We start from the raw sequence: 19345 nt of genomic DNA on the forward strand, positions 1-19345 counted from the left end.
TCACACTAATTCGTGACTTCATACAAGTACTTTGGATAATAATGACCACCATCATATATGTACTTTGGATAATAAACATTCCACCATCATTTCTAACCTCATGCCCCCTCCCTTTCCCTCCCACCCTTTTGTCCTATCTAGAGTTCTCTATTTCTCCCATGCTCCCTCTACCTATTCCACTATATCAGAGAAGACATTCAGCATTTGGTTTTGTGGGATTGGCTAACTTCACTGAGCATTATCTTCTCTAACTTCATCTATTTGCCTGCAAATGCCATGATTTTATTCTCTTTTATTGCTGAGTAATATCCCATTGTGTATGCATGCCACATTTTTTTTTATCCATTCATCTATTGAAGGGCATCTAGGTTGGTTCCACAGTTTAGCTATTGTGAATTGTGCTGCTATAAACATTGATGTGGCTGTGTCTCTGTAGTGTGCTGTTTTTAAGTCCTTTGGGTATAGACTGAGGAGAGGGATAGCTGGGTCAAATGGTGGTTTCATTCCCAATTTTCCAAGAAATCTCCGTACTGCTTTCCATATTGGCTGAACCAATTTACAGTCCCACCAGCAGTGTATGAGTGTACCTTTTTTCCCCCACATCCTTGCCAACAGTTATTGTTGTTTGTATGCATAATAGCTGCATTCTGACTGAAGTGAGTTGAAATTTTTCTTTTCAAACTGTATCCAGTTCTATTAAAGATACTTTTCATAAACAATCATGGTATTTCAGGCAGAACATGGGCAGACAATCGTTAACAGTACACAACAACTTTCAAACTCCCTTCTTGGATGGACTACCAAAATCAGAAAGCCACTATAAAACCCAATGAAGTCTTCATTTGATGCTCTAAATAGGGAAAGCTTAGAGTGAGGGTTGACATTTCACATTTAGCATGTTGTTTAACAACTTTTCACAAGCTGATCCTGACTTTCAGGAAATGAAATGGAAATGGCAAAAATTATTAATCTGAAGATACACAATCTAGAAAAGGAACTGCTGATCTGAGGGACACTATTCTCAATGACATCACTGGAAAGTCCAGATTGCCCCACACACTGGTAAAACCAATTGTTGGGAATCAGGTCCCAACAGGTCTGAGTTTAGGGGAATTAAGTCTATGCTGATGGCAGAGAGGCAGAGGAGGACATAAAATGAGTTTGAGTTTTTCCATACCACAAGGCATTTGTGCCAAGTTGGCCATGTGTGCCAACATCAGGTAATCCCTCCTCTTGGGAACAAAGAGGAAGTCTCTCAAAACTAGAAGGGAAAGGTGTTTTCCCCCACACCATTCCAGCTTTGAAGACATTCTACTAGTTACATATGCTCCTTCCCCCAAAAACAACAATGAAGTGTTCTGTGTGCTAACAACATAGCTTAAAACAAAAGCAAAACAAAATTCTGCATTTTTATGAAACTTGACAAAAATAGTATTTTAAACTGTACAGTCACCAAAAGTACACAGTTATCAAAAATGCACACACTTCACTTGACATCTCCAGCACCTTCAGCTCTTTGTGCCTGGTCTGTTTTGGCATCTCTATTTTCTGCAGGGTTATTCCCATCCTTGCCAGTGTCAACTTTTCCCTTTTTCCCTCTGGGTACCTTCTCTCCCTTCTTTGCAGGGGCCTTTTTAGGCTTGGGCTCTGGCTTTGGAGGAGCAAGTTTAGCAGATAACCTTGTGGATCTTCTCTGTGGTTCGTCTTTCATCTTGGTGATATCTCCTTTAGCGTCCCCTTCAGCCTTTCTCTTGGGCATGGTGGTGACGGCAGCAGGACACAGGCGCTGGATGTGGGGATACAGCTGCCCGCAGGGCTTTGATCGGTCCAGGGGTCATTCTTGACTCTTCTTCTTCACACTGCTCAAGAGATGAAATCTTAAGAATGGTTTTGATTTGCATTTCTCTAATTGCTAGCAATGATGAACATTTTTTCATGTATTTGTTGATTGGTTGTATATCATCTTCTGAGAAGTATCTGTTCACACTTTCTTGGCTCATTTATTGATAGGGTTATTTGGTTTTTTGGTGTTTAACTTTTAGAGTTCTTTATATACCCTAGAGATTAGTGCTCTATCTGATGTGTGAGGGGTAAAGATTTGCTTCCATGATGTAGGCTCTCTGTTCACCTCACAGATGTTTCTTTTGCTGAGAAGAAACATTTTAGTTTGAGTCCATGTCATTTATTGATTCTTGATTTTAATTTTTGCCCCAGGGAGTCTTATTGAGGAAGTTGAGGCCTAATCCTACATGATGGAGATTAGGGTCTACTTTTTTTTCTATTAGATGCAGGGTCTCTGGTTGTATTCCTAAGTCCTTGATCCATTTTGAGTTGAGTTTTGTGTATGGTGAGAGATAGGGGTTTAATTTCATTTTGTTGCATATGGATTTCCAGTTTTCCCAGCACCATTTGTTGAAGAGGCTATTTTTTCTCCAATGCATGTTTTTGGCACCTTTGTTTAAAATAAGATAATTTTAATTTTGTGGGTTAGTCTACAAAGCAACTCTTAGCAAGTATAAAAAAAGTAGAGATACTACCCTGCATTCTATCAGATCATAATGGAATGAAATTAGAAATCAATGATAAAATAAGAAATAAAATACACTCTAACACCTGGAGACTAAATAATATGCTACTGAATGAACAATGGGATGCCAAAGAAAAAAGGAGGAGATTAAAAAAATTTTAGAGGGGAATGAGAACACAGATACAACATATCAAAATCTCTGGGACACTATGAAAGCAGTTTTAAGAGGAAAGTTCATTGCATGGAGTTCATTCTTTAAAAGAAGAAAAAGTCAACAAATAAACCACTTAAAATTACATCTCAGAGCCCTAGAAAAAGAAGAGCAAATCTACACCAAAAGCAGCAGAAGAGAGGAAATAATTAAGATCAGAGCTGAAATCAATGAAATTGAATAAAAGAAACAACTCAAAAAAATGACAGAACAAAAAGTTGGTTCTTTGAATAAATAAATAAAATTGAGAGACCCTTAGCCATGCTAATGAACAGGAGAGAGAGAACTCAAATTACCAGCATACATGATGAAAAAGGCAATACCACAAAAGACACTACAGAAATACAGAAGATAATTAGGAATTATTTTGAAAACTTTTACTCTAATAAAAATAGAAAATATTGAAGGCATCAACAAATTTCTGGAGTCATATCATTTGCCCAAGTTGAATCAGGATGATATACACAATTTAAACAGATCAATTTCAAGCGACAAAATAGAAGACGTCATCAGAAGCCTACCAACCAAGAAAAGTCCAGGACTGGATGGATACACAGCTGAGTTCTACAAGACCTTTAAATAAGAAGTAATACCAATACTCTTCAATTTATTTCAGGAAATAGAAAAAGAGGGAGCACTTCCAAACTCATTCTATGAGGCCAATATCACCCTGATTCCAAAACCAGGCAAAGACAGATCAAAAAAGAAAACTTCAGACCAATATCTCTAGTGAACATAGATGCAAATATTCTCAATAAAATTCTGGCAAATCAAATACAAAACATATGAAAAAGATCTTGCACCATGATCAAGTGGGATTCATCCCAGGATGCAAGGTTGGTTCAACATACTCAAATCAATAAATGTAATTCATCACATCAATAAACTCAAAAGACAAGAATCATATGATCATTTCAATAGGTACAAAAAATCATTTGACAAAATACAGCACCCCTTTATGCTCAAAACACTAGAAAAATTAGGGATAACAGGAACATATCTCATCATCATAAAGGCTACCTATGCTAAGCCCCAGGCCAACATCATTCTAAAATGCAGAAGAATTGAAGGCATTCCCTTTAAAAACTGGAACAAGACAGGGACACCCTCTTTCACCACTTCTATTTAACATAGTTCTTGAAACACTGGCCAAAGCAATTAGATGAAAGAAATGGATACACATAGGAAAAGAAGAACTCAAATTGGCACTATTTGCTGATGATATGATTCTATTTCTGGTGATTTCAGTTTCACCAGAAAACTTCTAGAATAAGTAAATGAATTTAGCAAAGTAGCAGGATATAAAACCAACACCCATAAATCAAAGGCATTTCTGTATATCAGTGACAAATCCTCAGAAAGGGAAACAAGGAAAACTTCCCCATTTACAATAGCCTCAGAAAATAAAATACTTAGGAGTCAATGAAAGCAGAGAAAGATCTATATAATGAAAATTACAGAACTCTACAGAAAGAAGTCAAAGAAGACCTTAGAAGATGGAAAGATCTACCTTGCTCTTGGATAGGCAGAATTAATATTATCAAAATGACCATACTTTCAAAAGCAGTATACAGATTTAATGCAATTCTGATCAAAATCCCAATGACATTCCTCATAGAAACAGAAAAAGGAATCATGAAGTTCATATGGAAAAATAAGAGATCCAGAATAGCTAAAGCAATCCTTAGCAGGAAGAGTGCAGCAGGTGGCATTGCTATTCCAGACCTTAAACTATACCACAGAGCAACAGTTAACAAAAACAGCTGGTATTGGCACCAAAACAGACTGACTGATAGACCAATGAATGGTACAGAATAGCGGATACAGGTCTGTTCTTTTCTTACTTGCCAAATAGACTTGCTTTGCAACACAGTTTTGCTTTTTTGCAACTTCACGTGCAAGCTCCAGGAGATTTTACTCGAGAGTTGAGTAGAATGATTCTTGGCCATAGCTTTGGGTTTTTTCCCCTGCATGTGAGTGATTTTGGCCATTCTAATAGGGCTTGTTTTTTTTGGACTTGACTGAAGCTGCAAACTTGACATTCTACCTGGACCAGAAGGACAAGGAGGACAGTGGACACTGTACAGGGCCTGAGCTTTGAGCCCAGATCTTTCCTAGGGGCACTTGCATATTCTGCATCTGCGTTCCATCTGTGGTGGCTATTGCTGGCATGTCTGTGGATACTTGCAGGTGATGAGTGTCCGCTTTCTTGGATGAATGAGAAACTTTTATTTTGGAAGGAAAGAGGTTTCTGGGGGCAGCTGAACATGGCGTACTTTTTCAGGCTCCCAGTGTTAAGTGAACTTCTAGCTGCAGTAGGGGCAGACATGGACCTCTGAGGATCTTCTCAAGTTGATCTTTTGTTTTGCAGATTTTTTTTAGGATCATTTTCTGTACAATTTTTTTTTTCTTCAATGCATTCAACTTGAGCTTATTTGGTGATGTTTTGCTGCCTTTGGGCTGCACAGTTTGTTTCAATGGTACTAGATTTTTCTTTAGTGTATACCTCTTGTTACTTGCAGAGGCTCATGCCAGGATATAGTTGTGTAACTCAGGCATGTTGTCAACACCTTTTCCACATTTTTTTGCAGTGAATGGCAGTAGTAAAAGTAAAATATAGTAAAAGTATAAAAAAATATATAAAATATATATAAAAAATAGTAAAAGTCTGCGAAATATTGTGGGTAGTAAAATTTATGACTGTCACACGAATACCCATGGGTTTCTGGTGATAGTACTGGAATGGAGGTGGTTTAAAGGTTGGGTAATGCTGATTGAGACTCAATCAAATATCTGAATCTTTTGTCTGTATTCCAGAAGCCATTATTTTTATGGTGACATTAATCTCTTCAAAGGACTTATTTAATTCCTCCTCTTCTTTAGAAGTTTCCAAAGTATCTTCTGGAAATCCATGCATATGCTCTACTTGGGCCTTGTTGGGATCTGTGAAGTTCTGGTGCCTCAGTGCCCTACATTCAAACTCATGATGTGTGCACACCTTGTCTAAGTAGAGTTCTCACTGGTATTGCCGCAAATTGCCCCAAACAGTAAATTCTTTTTTTACAAATAGAACACACACTAGGACTCTTCCCTGGCTTTCAGATCTTCCTTCTCTGGTTCCTCCTGCTTGAAAGTTACTGCAGGGAGAGAAGCCTCCATATTATCACTAGAGGAAACCACACATGACACTACTGAGAGAGGGGGTGACAAAGGGGATGAGGAGGAGGATGAAGAGAACAATGAAGAGAAGGATGAGGAGGAGGAGGAGGAAGAAGAAAGTGTTGGAGGCCCAGGTGAAGGAGCAGACATGAGCTGCTCCACAGGAAGAATGGGAGAGTGTGAGGGGGACACTGTTGGGGAGAGAATTGCAAGAGGAGACTGGGAAGTGGCATTGGAGAGCAGAGAGGGACATGGGTGAGGAGATGCACTAGAAGAAGGGGCAGGGAGAGGGATGGTTGGAAGGAGTGGAGGGAGCAGAGTGGCAACAGTTAACACAGGAGGGCAGGGTGGAGTGGAAGAGGGATCTATGAGGATTAGGAGAGGACGCAACTGACTGGAAGACATCTGTAATGCAGGTGACTGAAGGACAAACTTCAGGGGGTGACTTCAAGGCTGGGGCAGAGAAACCGGACTCAAGAACAAGATCAGGATCTCACTGGGCATCTAGATTTACAAGGACTTGTGCTCCTGGTCACAATCAGAAGTATTTTCTACAGGTAAATTGATGCCATTATATTCATGGAGAAGGACCTCCTGGAGAGTGCAGGTGATTGGCTGCTTCTTCACAGCACCACAAAGGCTGCACCGAATGGTTTTCTTTCAACTGCCTGCCTTCGAGTTGTTATCAGGCTTTTATGCACACTGAGATCCAATACAGATTCCCACTGAATCAAAGACTTGCCTGAACCCTCAGTTTCTGTTTGACACTGCTACATAAATCCAGTGGCTACTGGTTGCACACATTACTGAAAATGCAACTGGCTATTCACTATTTCCATATTTTGTATTCATCAAAGCAAGGAGGGCTCCCAGTTTCTCTCTCATCTCTCCCAGACAAACTCCATGCTGGTACGTCACTACCACTCTTTAAATTGAGTTTCTTGGAAGTTAGGGCTGTATCTGTCCACTCTGCTTTTCCATCACTTGGTTTCCCAAAGTCCCGAAAGGCAGGGCTGTGCTATGGAGAGCAGTTCCATCTTTAAACCTACTGGAGGTCACAAGTAACATAGGTGCAGGAGCAGACATGCACATGAGACTTAGTTTAGGAATTTCAATTGCCGAAATCTCTGCAAATGGAGTCAACTTGTCCTGATGTTTGAACTTTGATGACAAACACTCTTCTCCTTGTGGAAAGACACCACCTCAGTTGTTGATAGTTAAGAGGCAGACTTAAGGAACAAGAGGGTGCCATTGGGTCAGACTCTGTCTCAGCTTTAATCTTGGGGAGCACAGGTGGATTATCAGTCCTCTCTTTCTTAGACTCAAAGTTTGTGCTGCTGGATGACTCTTTAGGAAGCTCATCTGTTACAGTAACCTGTGTGTTCTTTATATATTGAGTAATTTCCACAGTAACTGGAATGAACAGACAATTTATGGCATGCAAGTCCGCTGAATTACATTCCATCTCAGTCACATCAGAAATACTGCTGTTGTTAGTCTGAATTTTATCATCAATGTGTACCTCTGTGTGTGTACACTTTCTGCGGAGATTTTTCAGGAGGGTTGCTATGGTTAGAATCTCTCCAAATGTCCATGTGTCAAGATCCCTGGTTGGTGGTTCTGGGAGGCTGTGAAACTCCCACATGTATACTCTATTCTTAACCTCAGCTCTTTTTTTCGTATCACCAACAAATGGCCCAAACATTTTACCCTTTAAAATTAGTTTACTTGCCCAGACAATGATCCGGGACTGGTCAAGAGCTGCTTGGAAAAGCCTCACTTCCTCCAGAGGTCCTCGCATGTGTTCAGGTACCTCTGCCAGGGTCTCAGCAGCTGCCAAAAGCTCGGGAGCCTAGTTTCTGACTTTATGCTGGATTTAACCAGATGTAACCCCACAGTAAGTCAAGGAACATATAATCATCAGGATTTTAATCCAAGTTTCTCTAGCATTTTTAACTAGAATGGGTGCTAGATTTTTACAAATACTTTTCCTGCATCTATCAAGGTGATCATACAATTCCTAGGCTTAATTCTATGTATATGGTGAATTACATTATTGATTTGCATATGTTGATCCAATTTTGCATCCCTGGATAAAAGCCACTTGATCATGGTGTGTTCATTTCCTAATGTGTTTTTGAATGCAGTTTGCTAATATTAAGAATTTTGAGTCTATGTTTATTAGACATATTGATCTCTAGTTTTCTTTCCTTTGTATGTCTTCTTCTGATTTTGGTATCCAGGTGATACTTGACTCATAGAATGAATTTCTGAGTGTTCCCTCCCTTTCTATTTCATAAAGTATTTTTAAATTGGCATGGTTCTTTACAGGTCTGGTAGAACTTACTAAGAATCTATCTTATTCTGGGTTTTTCTTTGTTATAAGACTTTTAATTGCTGCTACATTCTCATTGCTTAATACTGATCTATTAGTTTTTCTATGTCCTCATGGTTCAATTTGACTACATTATATGGGTCTAGAAATTTATTCTTAACTTCTAAACTTGCCATTTCAAAATAGTTTCTACTGATTCTCTGGATTTCAGAATGACTGTGGTGATATCTATGTTTTCATGTCTAATTTTGTCAATGTTATTCTTCTCTCTCTTCTTGATAGTTTGGCTTTGGGTTTATCTAACTCATCGTTGCATTGATCCTTTGTATCGTATTTTTGACCCAAAGCTTTGTTTCAGCTCTGATCTTATTTCCTGTCTTCTAATTATTTTGAAATAAGCTTTTTTCCTCTCTCTAGAATCTTTCGTTTTTTAATGTAGACACTCAATGCATTAGAAATAAAATGGAAGGAACCAAAAGTCACCTCTGTGAAAGGAAACTGAATCTAAATGGTCAAAGTCTCCAATCAAAAGACATAGTGGCAGAGTGGTTTAAAAACCAGACTCAAACGTGTTGTTTACAAGAGACTCACCTTAAAGGCAAAGACATCCACATACTGAAGTGAAAGGATGGAAAACAATAAAGCATGCAGACTTTCTTCTGAGAACTGCTTTCCTACTATCCCAGACATTTTGATATGTGGTATGTCTATTCCCATTTGCTTTTAAGAAATTTTTAAATCTAATATTTTTTAGTTTTCCTATGATCCATTCATCATTCAAAAGTGTATTACTTAATCTCCAGGTGTTGAATGATTTATGTTTCTATTTTGTTATTGATTTCTAATTTAATTCTATCATGATCTGGTAGGATGCAAGGATTTTTTTTATTTGTTAAGACTTCATTTATGTAATAAAATATGGTTATAGCTTTGATAATGTTCCATATGTCACTGAGAATAAAATTAATTTGGTTGCTGATAGGTGAAATATTTTATAAATATCTGTTAATTCCACTTTATTAATGGCACTTTTTATTTCTGAAGAGTCTTTTCCTTAGCTGAAGGATAGATTTGTTGGATGTTAGAGTGATCTTGGTTGACAGCTCTTATATTTACAGTATTTTTTAAGGGATCATGGCTTTTATTTTATTTACTTTTATGTGGTGCTGAGGATTGAACCCAGGGCCTCACACGTGCTAGGCGAGCACTCTACCGCTGAGCCACAGCCCCAGACCCTTATTTACAGTCTTGGTATATATTATTCCAAGCTTTTCTGGCTTTTAGGATCTAGGCTGAGAAATCTGTAGAAATCATGATTGGCTTACCTTTTATTGACAGGATTTATGTTTGTTTGCTCTTTTCAATGATTTTTACTTCCTTTACTTTATTAGTTTATTCTTTACATCTTCTTTTAATTCATCGACAATTATAACTATGCAGTTTCTAAATTCATTCTCTGATATTTCTTCCACTTATTGTCAATGGGATCAGTTGTTGAAGTGTTGTAGATTGTCATGCCTTTTCCCCTTGATTTTTCATATTATTTGCATGGCTTTCAAGCCTAGAAAATACTAAGGATATGACTTCTATTGTGATTCCTAGAAGAGCCACTTCAAGCTTGTCTGTATTTTATCATAAAAGACTAGACTCAGTGTGTAAGCTATTTTTCCCAAGGACATTTTTTTGAAAACAACTGTAGCTATTTTCTTTTTATTTCTCATTCACCTTACTGGAAACTTAAGAAGAAGAGCTATGACAAATTACTGTGACTCTAGAGGGCTGAGCATATGGACAGGGAAGTGTATATGTTTAGAAAAGACCTGATAAAACCTGAAACTGTCACCTCTGGATGATCATAAGACTTAAGGCAAGCAGGATACAAAATTTCTTGGTTGAGTAATAAAAGCATGCTTCTATGTGTGTCCAGAGGCCCTTGACAAATAATGAGAGGCATACAGGCCCAAGCATTTAAACAATTCTCTCTCTAATCATTAACACACCATTAATAACATGTAGAATCATTCAGTGGATGCACACAACCAATACAGACTTCAGAGAACGAATTCAGAAAACTCACAAAAGAAACTACAACAAATAGCAATAACAAAAAAATGTCTCTGGGGAGCCAGGATAACCTGATTTTCAAAATTACCACATTGTATTATATGGAATGTCCAGTTTCAGTTTTCAAAAAAGATATGCAGAAAAACAACTGAGTGGCCATTACACAAGAAAACAATCAAGGGAATGTATCCTCGAGGGAGATCATATATTTAATAGAAAGATAATCTGAATTATTTATATTTCATCATTTCAAAAGTAAAAGGTGAACCACATATAAACCAGAAAAAGTATTAAAATCATTTCTCAATAGAGAATATCAATGAGAGAATTGAACTTACAAAAAAAGTATAAATTGAAACTCTGGAAATGAAAAATAAAGTGAAATTAAATATTCAGAATGGAAGGAGGAAACCAGACACTAGCATAAACATTTGCTTACAAATGGCTTGCTGTGAAAAGTAAAGTATTTAAACCCTTCAGTAGCAATGTAGGGTAAAACATGATTTGCCCTGCTAGTAAGGTTTTGGTGATTTCATTTGTTCATGCTACAGTTTTTTGGTAGATTATTTTCTCAGGTGGCAATAAAGGGAAAGGGGAGATATTAAATATCACTACCTATTATTACTAGCAATTTCCTAATACATGGCACTGCTGACTAAAACATTATCTTTGCAAACAGGAACACATGTCAAGAAAGTAGAAATTGATTTTGATAAGGTTCTCAAAAAACATTTTTCAAAAACTGTATGCCTTTATTATGATAGACTATACTTGGAGGAAAGGGAAAGAAAGTTTTAAAATCTAACCTTAATGTTTTGTTAATGGTCATTCTAGGTACTGAGAAGCTGTGTGGACGGGTCGGGCATGAGGCCAGGAGAAATGGGGAAGTGACACCACCATGGAAGAAGATTGCAACTGCCTCCCTGAACTTCCCAACAAATGTCTGAAACTGCAGGTGTCCAAAACCCAGCTCACACCTGTCCCCTACCTCTCAAAACTTTTTTCACACAGGACACCTTACTCTACTAAGTGAAAAATTAACCTCTGGGAAGGACTAAACTTTGGATCCATTAGGTGCTGTGATGCCTAGACATTTGGTTCCTGAACAGTTATTGCTAATATCAAGCTGGGGGTGAACCACATGGCCCCAAATAAGGTAGTGGCAATGAGGAGAAGGGTGTAGCAGCACCATTCCAATTAGTGTTTCAAATGCCTTTATTAATATATAAGGGTATTTGAAATTCACTCGTTTAAAGTACACAACTGAATTTTTTTTTTTTTAGTGTATTCACATGACAAAAAGAAATCACGTTCCTTAGTCCTAGTCATCAAAAAGAAAACCCAAGTTTCAATTCCCAGCAACACACACACACACACACACACACACACACACACACACACACAGAAACCCTGTTCACTAGAGTCATCACTTTTCCACTATTCCTACATCCCTGACTTCCACCCTTAGTCCTAAACAACAAATGAATTCTTATATCTAGAGATGTCACTGTTATGAAAATTTTATACAAATGAATGATGCATGGTCTTTGTGATTGTCTTTATTCATTTAACATAATGATTTCAAGTTTCATCCCGGTTATAGCAGGGCATCATTACTTTTATGGCTGAAAACTACCCCATTGTATATTTGTTTACACATTCATCAGTTAATGAGCACTTGGAAAAGGAAACTGAGGCCTTCTGTGATGAGGTTTTTCCAACCCTCACACAGAATCACCTTTTTAATACAGACAGTTTAGGTACTTTTCAGACTCCAGGTGGGCAGGTGGTTCCATAAACCATTAAAATGCTTTCTTAAATGCAGAGGTGCACCCATCTCTGCAGCAAGGAGATGGGGAGAGGGAAGACTGATGCAAGAAAATCTTACCCATAGGATCTTAGCTTCAGTTAAAATATAGGCCATGTTATAGTCTTGATATGTATACCCCACAAGCTAATGCATGAGACAATGCAAGAACATTCAGAGATAAAATTGGGTTATAAGAGCCTTAAATCAGTGAATTAATCTCATGATGGGGTTTAACTCAGTGGGAACTAAAGACAATGTGACTGAAGGAGATGGGGAATTGGGAGTGTGCCTTTGGAGTATACATTTTGTATCTGGCCAAGTGGAGTCTTTCTCTGCTTCCTGATCATCATACGATCCATTTCCCTCCACCACACTCTTCCGCGAAATGGACTGAGACCTCTGCAACTGTGAGCCTCCTTAAAATTGTTCTCTCCAGGTCCCAACTAAGGTAGCAATTTTAAGTTCCCAAAGGGACAAAAAAAATCTCAGTTTTAATGGGACTAAGGAGACGTCACCTTGAGATGGAACAGGTACTTATGGCCAGACACCTTGAGCAATCCCTTTAAGACAGAAAGAACACTAGTGACTGTCTGGGGGTCTTGGGAGGTAGCCTTACTTATTGATGCTCCTTTTTAATATCCCAAAGCCTACCATGGATAGAGCAGAGGAATCATGAGCCATTGCAGAGGTGGGGGCTGTGGTGTCCTGTCTAGAGATGGAAGCGGTTAACATGGCCATGGCCATCTCAGAGTGGCAGTGACAGTGGAATATTTCAGCTAGAATGTTATAGTCTCCCTGGTTAAAAAGAGGCAAGGCTGCTTACTTCCAAATCAACAAATACAGGGTTGCATGCTTTCAGTCATAGGGTTTATTTTGGTTTGTTACACTGAATGCTGTGCACCATAACAAAAGGAGAGAAAAACAGATGGTTTCATTTTTGCATCAGGCCAGTTAACAGTGAGTTTCTTGGTAATATCCTTTTTGCAGATGGCTTTTGATATTGTTACCTAATTACTGTTGAAAAAGAAATACAGAAAAGCAAAAGTTATATTTTTCTTGTTAATAGTAACTATCTAATTTCACTATGCAACCTCAAGTATGGTGATTAATTAGCATGGCATGGCACTGGGGATATTGTAGTAATATGTGCCTGTTATCCAGGAAATTTATAAAGTTTTTCTTCTAGGAATAGTTTCTGACACATGCAAAAAAAAGGAAATGTTATGAAATTCATGTTTTATTTATACTCTCTAAACTTGACATGAGTGAAAGGAAAACAGCAAGAAAAAGGAAGGAAAAAAAACAATATAGATGGGCAAGTAGATAGAAGAGTTACTATCAATTTGTCGCTCTTTATCAGCAAAGAAAGAGTACATCCAAAAATGCTCTGTGCATCTTCAGCAGTTGTCCTCCCATAATATTCAAAACCAAAGTCATTCTTTGCTGCTGTCCACCTTATCACCCAAACTCCAACCTGAGTCTTCACCTATTACTACTATACACCGTGTCATCAATAATATATGTCAATATCCATTCTGGAAGAAATGTTGAGGTCTTCATTGTTTATTCTAAGTCATATACATACAACCAGTCAGCACACTAATTGATTCACCCATTTCTTGTCTCTTGAGCCTTTTCTTTTCCTGTTTTTCTATCTTGCTGGTACCATATCTTTCCTAGTGTGGAACTGTCTAGAAACTGTCTCTTACCTACTTTACTAGTCTCCAAGTCTGAGTGAATCCATTTTATTGTAGTTTATGTTAGAGAAAATTGTAGACTATCAACTATACCACGTGAATTCCTCCTCTTACAATAACAGAAACACTTTGTCTCTTTTCATATCTGATAAAATTAGACTCCTTATCATGTCATATCAATACATGTGTTGACTCAAGATTAGCTATGCAGGTTTTCTCTCCCAGTATTCACAAGTGAATTTTAAAAACCTTTAGTTAAGAGAGAAAATTTTGGTAACAGGGCTGTTAATTTTCATTTTAATACTTTTCTGAAATTACAATTTAGCCAGGTTCTTATTCTGCTTTATGTCTACATTTTTCACTTTTTCTTAGGCTGCCAATACATTTACCTTCAAACTTTATCACTAACATATCCTTATCACCCTGATCTGAAGTACTGTAGTAGTTTCTCTCTTATTCCTGCCATAATAAACAGTTTTTAAACCCTACTCTCTCAACAGGTAAGTTTAATGCTTAGAATATGAATCCTCTGATCATTACTTTCTTTTCCTCTCAGGAAAAGACACTGTCCTCCAGAGCTCCAAGACCCTGAATAAGTTTGACTTTTCTGACCTAATCACAGTGATAGCCCACTTTCCTATGCAGCTCCTATGCAGATGAACTATCATCCTTCTTACTCGTCAAACATTCTGACTGAATCATCCATGAGCAGCTATTTCTCAGATACACATATGGAGCCACATGTTGTATAAAAGAGCCTTGCTATACAGCCACAAAAAGATAAAGGTCTATATTTATCTCTAGGAAAGTCTGGGTATCTGGTTTAGAACTGCTGTCAAGTGACGGGCAGCAGGATTAATAATGAGATTTTTAAAATTTTAAATAAAGAATCTTCAAAGAACCTTGAATGTCACCAACCCCCAATACTTGGTAACACAGAAAACAGCAAACCATTGACTTGACCATCAGTCAAAGTGAGGTATGAACGAACAGCAGACAATTAGGCAAACTCTCTTGCTTTGTTGAACTTATGAATTTTTGTGATGACTACCAGTGATAGGACTGATATATAAAATAATCATTTTTTACATATTTGAAATAAAACTTTAATAATATATTTGGATCCCTACATTTTCTCATTGTAAAAACCTTCTCTCTACATTGGAGGGAGAGTACAGCTGGCAGTCTTCCTGGGATCTCAGAGGTCCTCAATCAAAGCCAGTTCCATCCCTTAGCCACAATCACATGTTAGGCTATTTGTTTCACCACTGCCCTTAAGGGTTTAAATTCTGCATTCTGACCACTATATATTTCATGAAAATCTTATTTAAATTATTCCTCATGTCCATTTCCTCCTTTTAAAATAAAGTTAGATACATGGAGTCTTAGTGAGGAAGAAATATAAAGGTGAAGAGAGAATCTCTTTTGTCAATTTGTCACCTGGAGCCTTATGTGAGGAAACAGAAGGTATTATTATTCATTAAAGAGATTTCTTTAAAGTATTTCTTATTATAAGTAATTAACTTGATAAATTTCTGGCTAGAATTTGTTTACATTAAATATTGTTACATTAATATGATACAAAATTAACATCAAATGTTTTAACTTAGCCTTATTTTAGCATTTGAAACATAGAAATCAAGATGACACCACCTGAATAATAGTGTTGTCATACTAAGATATTGTTAACAATAAAAATTTACTTTATAAATTGTATCTTTTTGTTAACAATATAATTTTTTCAATCATTTTTACCTCTATGACTCGGTGCTGTTAGTATTGCTGTCTTCCATTGTAGATCTGTATAAAAGAAATAGCATTTTCTTTAAAGTTAGAAAACAAGTAATCAAGCAAAAACAAAAACAAAAAAGTAACAAAAAATTAGATTTATGCTAAATAGTCAATAAATATGTACTAGCACTGTCTTAGCATTTCATATCCCATTCAAACATCTACAGTTTTGTCTTTTGCAAATGCTAATCTAACTTTCAAAGATGTAAAGCATTTCTTTAAAATATCAAACTAAAAACCTATCCATCCATTATTTACTCTAATTTGTCTGTATGGCAGATTAATATATCTATTGTAATATTATACATATTGAAAAATATAATTTATACAAACATTTTCAAATTCCAAAATTATCATTTCTTTCAGAACTGTCTCTGTTGATCTCCTTAGCACAACTTAACTGTCAATGCAAGGAATTTGGTGTTGCTTGGAAATTTGACAGATCCTCCCTAAAACAATCATGGTCAACATGGTTTTCTATCTGAAAGGGACTGAGGATTTACTGAGCTGCTTCAATTGTTCTGGGTCTCCAGGGACATTAAGGATATTTAACCGCTAGAAATTGAAGTGAGCTTTCATGTGTGTTTTATCTCTTATTTAATGGTTCTAAACAAATCTAAGAGTTGGGTGACAAAATAAATGCTCTAATATCCAATATTACAAAGACTGACATCTGGAGAGACTAAAAGATGGATTATCAGCATAGAAACCAAGAGCGAGACTTCCCTAACCCTATGGGAGCAGGGGAGGGACAAAAGAGAGGGAAAGATGGAGCAGGAAAGAACTCATTTGGGGGCAGGGGAACAGACCATATTTAATCGCATTAGAAGCATCAATACTGTCCTCAATCCAGATTTTAACACTTTAATACCAATTTGAGAACAGAAAGCAATGTGGAATTCCACAACTGACCAGTCACCCTATAAATCATTTGTGAGAACCTAGGCAAGAAAGGGTTTCTTCACAGAATCTGGACAGGGAATGAGGATCCCAAGGAAACTGTCTGGGAGGAGTTCTCCATACAGTCTCTGCAAAACCCTGGGCAATGAATGGAAACCAGGCAGGAAAGTTGCATCCCTGGAAGGGTTCTGGCCCTCCGTACTTCCCCCACAAAAACCTAGACAGGGAAGGAATGCCCCATACAGTGTCCCCAGAGGGAAGGAATGCTTCAGGTACCCCAGCAATGCCTGTGGGAGCCAGGGCAGAGACAGAGGGGTATCCCACAATTCCCAAAGGCAGGAAATAAGAGCTCTAATCCAAGCATGAAGGCAGTTTTGGCCTCAGAAGTAAGGGAAACCCTTAGGACTGATGCCTTTGGTGACTACTGAAGTTGGGGGAAAAATAATGGGAAATTGCCTGAGGTCCTAAGAAATCTAGAAGGTCTGTCCCCCTGGTTATGGCTACAGTTCAGGCCTGGGCATTCAGCAACATAGAAGGACTGTCCATACATCATTGCTACAATCAGTAGAAAGCCAAGCCTAGAAAATGTGTGAGTCTAAGGAAGCTTGAAAAGAATATGTTTGGACCAAAATCAGAATCACTGGGAAGTCAGTCAAAACAGAGTTGTGTAGGTCCAAGAGAGTGAATAGCCACAGCACATAGCCTGACCTGTGACCACAACAGGTGAATCTCTAGACATTGCTGGGAAACTGGTTGTGTACTGCCTCAGTCACAGTCAGCAAAGGAAAATATCACCCACTATACCCAACCTGGGACAGTGGAAGATAGAACCAACTCATCCTACTCAGGAGGAAGGACAGTGAGCTGTGTCAGGAGAAATACCTCTGCCCCACAGATCACCCACAGAGAGCCCACACTACAGAACTGGTGCTTGTAGAGATAGCCAACCAGGCTCTATATGACCTTAAAAAGAATTCTGTAGAAGGGAGCTGGGACATGGAGAACCACATCAATAACCCAGAGCCTTACATCCTGATCTCTACCACACAATGCTACACCTTTCCCAGTAGCCAGCTCTAGGACCTTGGGCTGACAAACCAGTACTGGCTGATGAGAGGTTCATAGCAACTAGGGAAGTGGCTCCTGCATTTCAGCAGGAGGGATCAAAAACTAAAGGTTGAGGAACATCTTCAAAATGTCTCAAACCCTAATGAACTCCAAACCAAGATTCAATTAGAGTTTTCTTCAGAAAAGAAGAAATCACTTAAATAAAGTGATAGGGATTCTCAAAGAGAACCAAACAAATATTCTGGAAATGAAAGACTCACAAAACCAAATTAAAAATTCAGTGGAGAGGCAGACCCAGGACAGCCCCACGGATGCCCGCAGAGCCCACACTGGGTCTGAGCTGCATCTTTGAACACATTGCCAAACACCACCACCGGGTCTCCCACCCCCACCCCCATCCCACCCCCCACTACCCCAACCTGACACTCCATTGCTGAAACCAGCTGCCTCCATCTTGTGACCCATCCTTGCCATTTTTAGTTGTGGAAACTCCCAGCTTGGAACATCAGCTAGGCAGGAGAGGTATTGGAACATTGCAGGGGGCACTATAAGCCTAAAGTGTAAAAAACAGTGATGTTATGAATCCTCAGTGTTAGAAGGAAAGACACACAAACAGTATGAACAAACAAGGGGAAAAGGTGCCCCAAACAAATCAAGATACTACATTAATAGAATCCATGGATAGTCCAACTGAAGAAATCAGAGAGAAGGAGTTGATGATGTACATAATTAAAACGTTCTGTGAATTAAAAGACGATATAAACAAACAAATACAGGCAGCAAAAGATCGTTTTGATAAAGAGCTACATAAGCAAATATAGGAAGCAGAAGATTACTTTGATAAAGAACTGGGAGGTTGTGGGAAAAAAAACAGAAATACTTGAAATGAAACAAACAATAAACCAAATTAAAAGCTCAATAGAAAGCATTACCAACAGATTACTTGGAAGACAGGACCTCAGACAATAAAGAAAAAATACATAATCTCGAAAAGAATGTAGATCACACAGTGAAGATGGTAAGAAACCATGAACAGAGCACTCAAGAAATATGGGATAACATAAAAAGACCAAATTTACAACTTATTGGGATAGAGGAAGGCATAGAGTTCCAAACCAAAGGAATGAGCAATCTATTCAATGAAATAATGTCAGAGAATTTTCAAAACATGAAGAATGAATTGGAAAACCAAATACCAGAGGCTTACAGGATACCAAATGTACAAAATCACAACATATCTACATCAAGGCACACTATAATTAAAATTCCTGGCATAAAGAATAAGGAGAGAATCTTAAAAGCCATGAGAGAATGGAATTAGATCACATATAGGGTGAAACCAATTAGGATCTCTGCAGATTTTTCAACCCATAAAGACTATGACCAAAAGAAATTTGGCACATCACCAAGAGAACAAATTTAAAAATCATTGGAGTAGATGAAGATTCCAGACCTGAAATTACACTACTGAGTAACAGTAACAAAACTGTATAGTACAGGCATACAAATAGAAAGGAAGACCAATGGATTGGAATATATGACACAGAGACAAACCCACATAAATACAGTCATCTCGTACTAGACAAAGGTGCCAAAAACATACCTTGGAGGAAGGATAGTCTTTTTAAGAACTGGGAAAACTGGAAATCCATATGTACAAGAAGGAAGCTTGACCTCTATCTCTCACCCTGCACAAAAGTCAAATCAAAGTGGCTTAATTAGACCGGAATTTAATTTAATTAGACTCAGGATTAATTAGGCTCAGAATTAAACCAGAAATTCT

The 19345-nt window shown here is 37.9% G+C and overlaps 3 pseudogenes; all 3 read right to left on the reverse strand.

The window, feature by feature from the left end:
* Window positions 1–1486: 1486 nt before the first annotated feature.
* On the reverse strand, window positions 1487–1759 carry LOC114095910 (non-histone chromosomal protein HMG-17 pseudogene; annotated as a pseudogene).
* Window positions 1760–4469: 2710 nt separating this feature from the next.
* LOC114095860 (PR domain zinc finger protein 2-like) lies at window positions 4470–5796 on the reverse strand (annotated as a pseudogene).
* Window positions 5797–5816: 20 nt separating this feature from the next.
* Window positions 5817–7698, reverse strand: LOC139701310 (PR domain zinc finger protein 2-like; annotated as a pseudogene).
* Window positions 7699–19345: the final 11647 nt, after the last annotated feature.

This window comes from Marmota flaviventris, chromosome 3 (assembly GCF_047511675.1).
Source record: "Marmota flaviventris isolate mMarFla1 chromosome 3, mMarFla1.hap1, whole genome shotgun sequence".
NCBI lineage: Eukaryota > Metazoa > Chordata > Mammalia > Rodentia > Sciuridae > Marmota > Marmota flaviventris.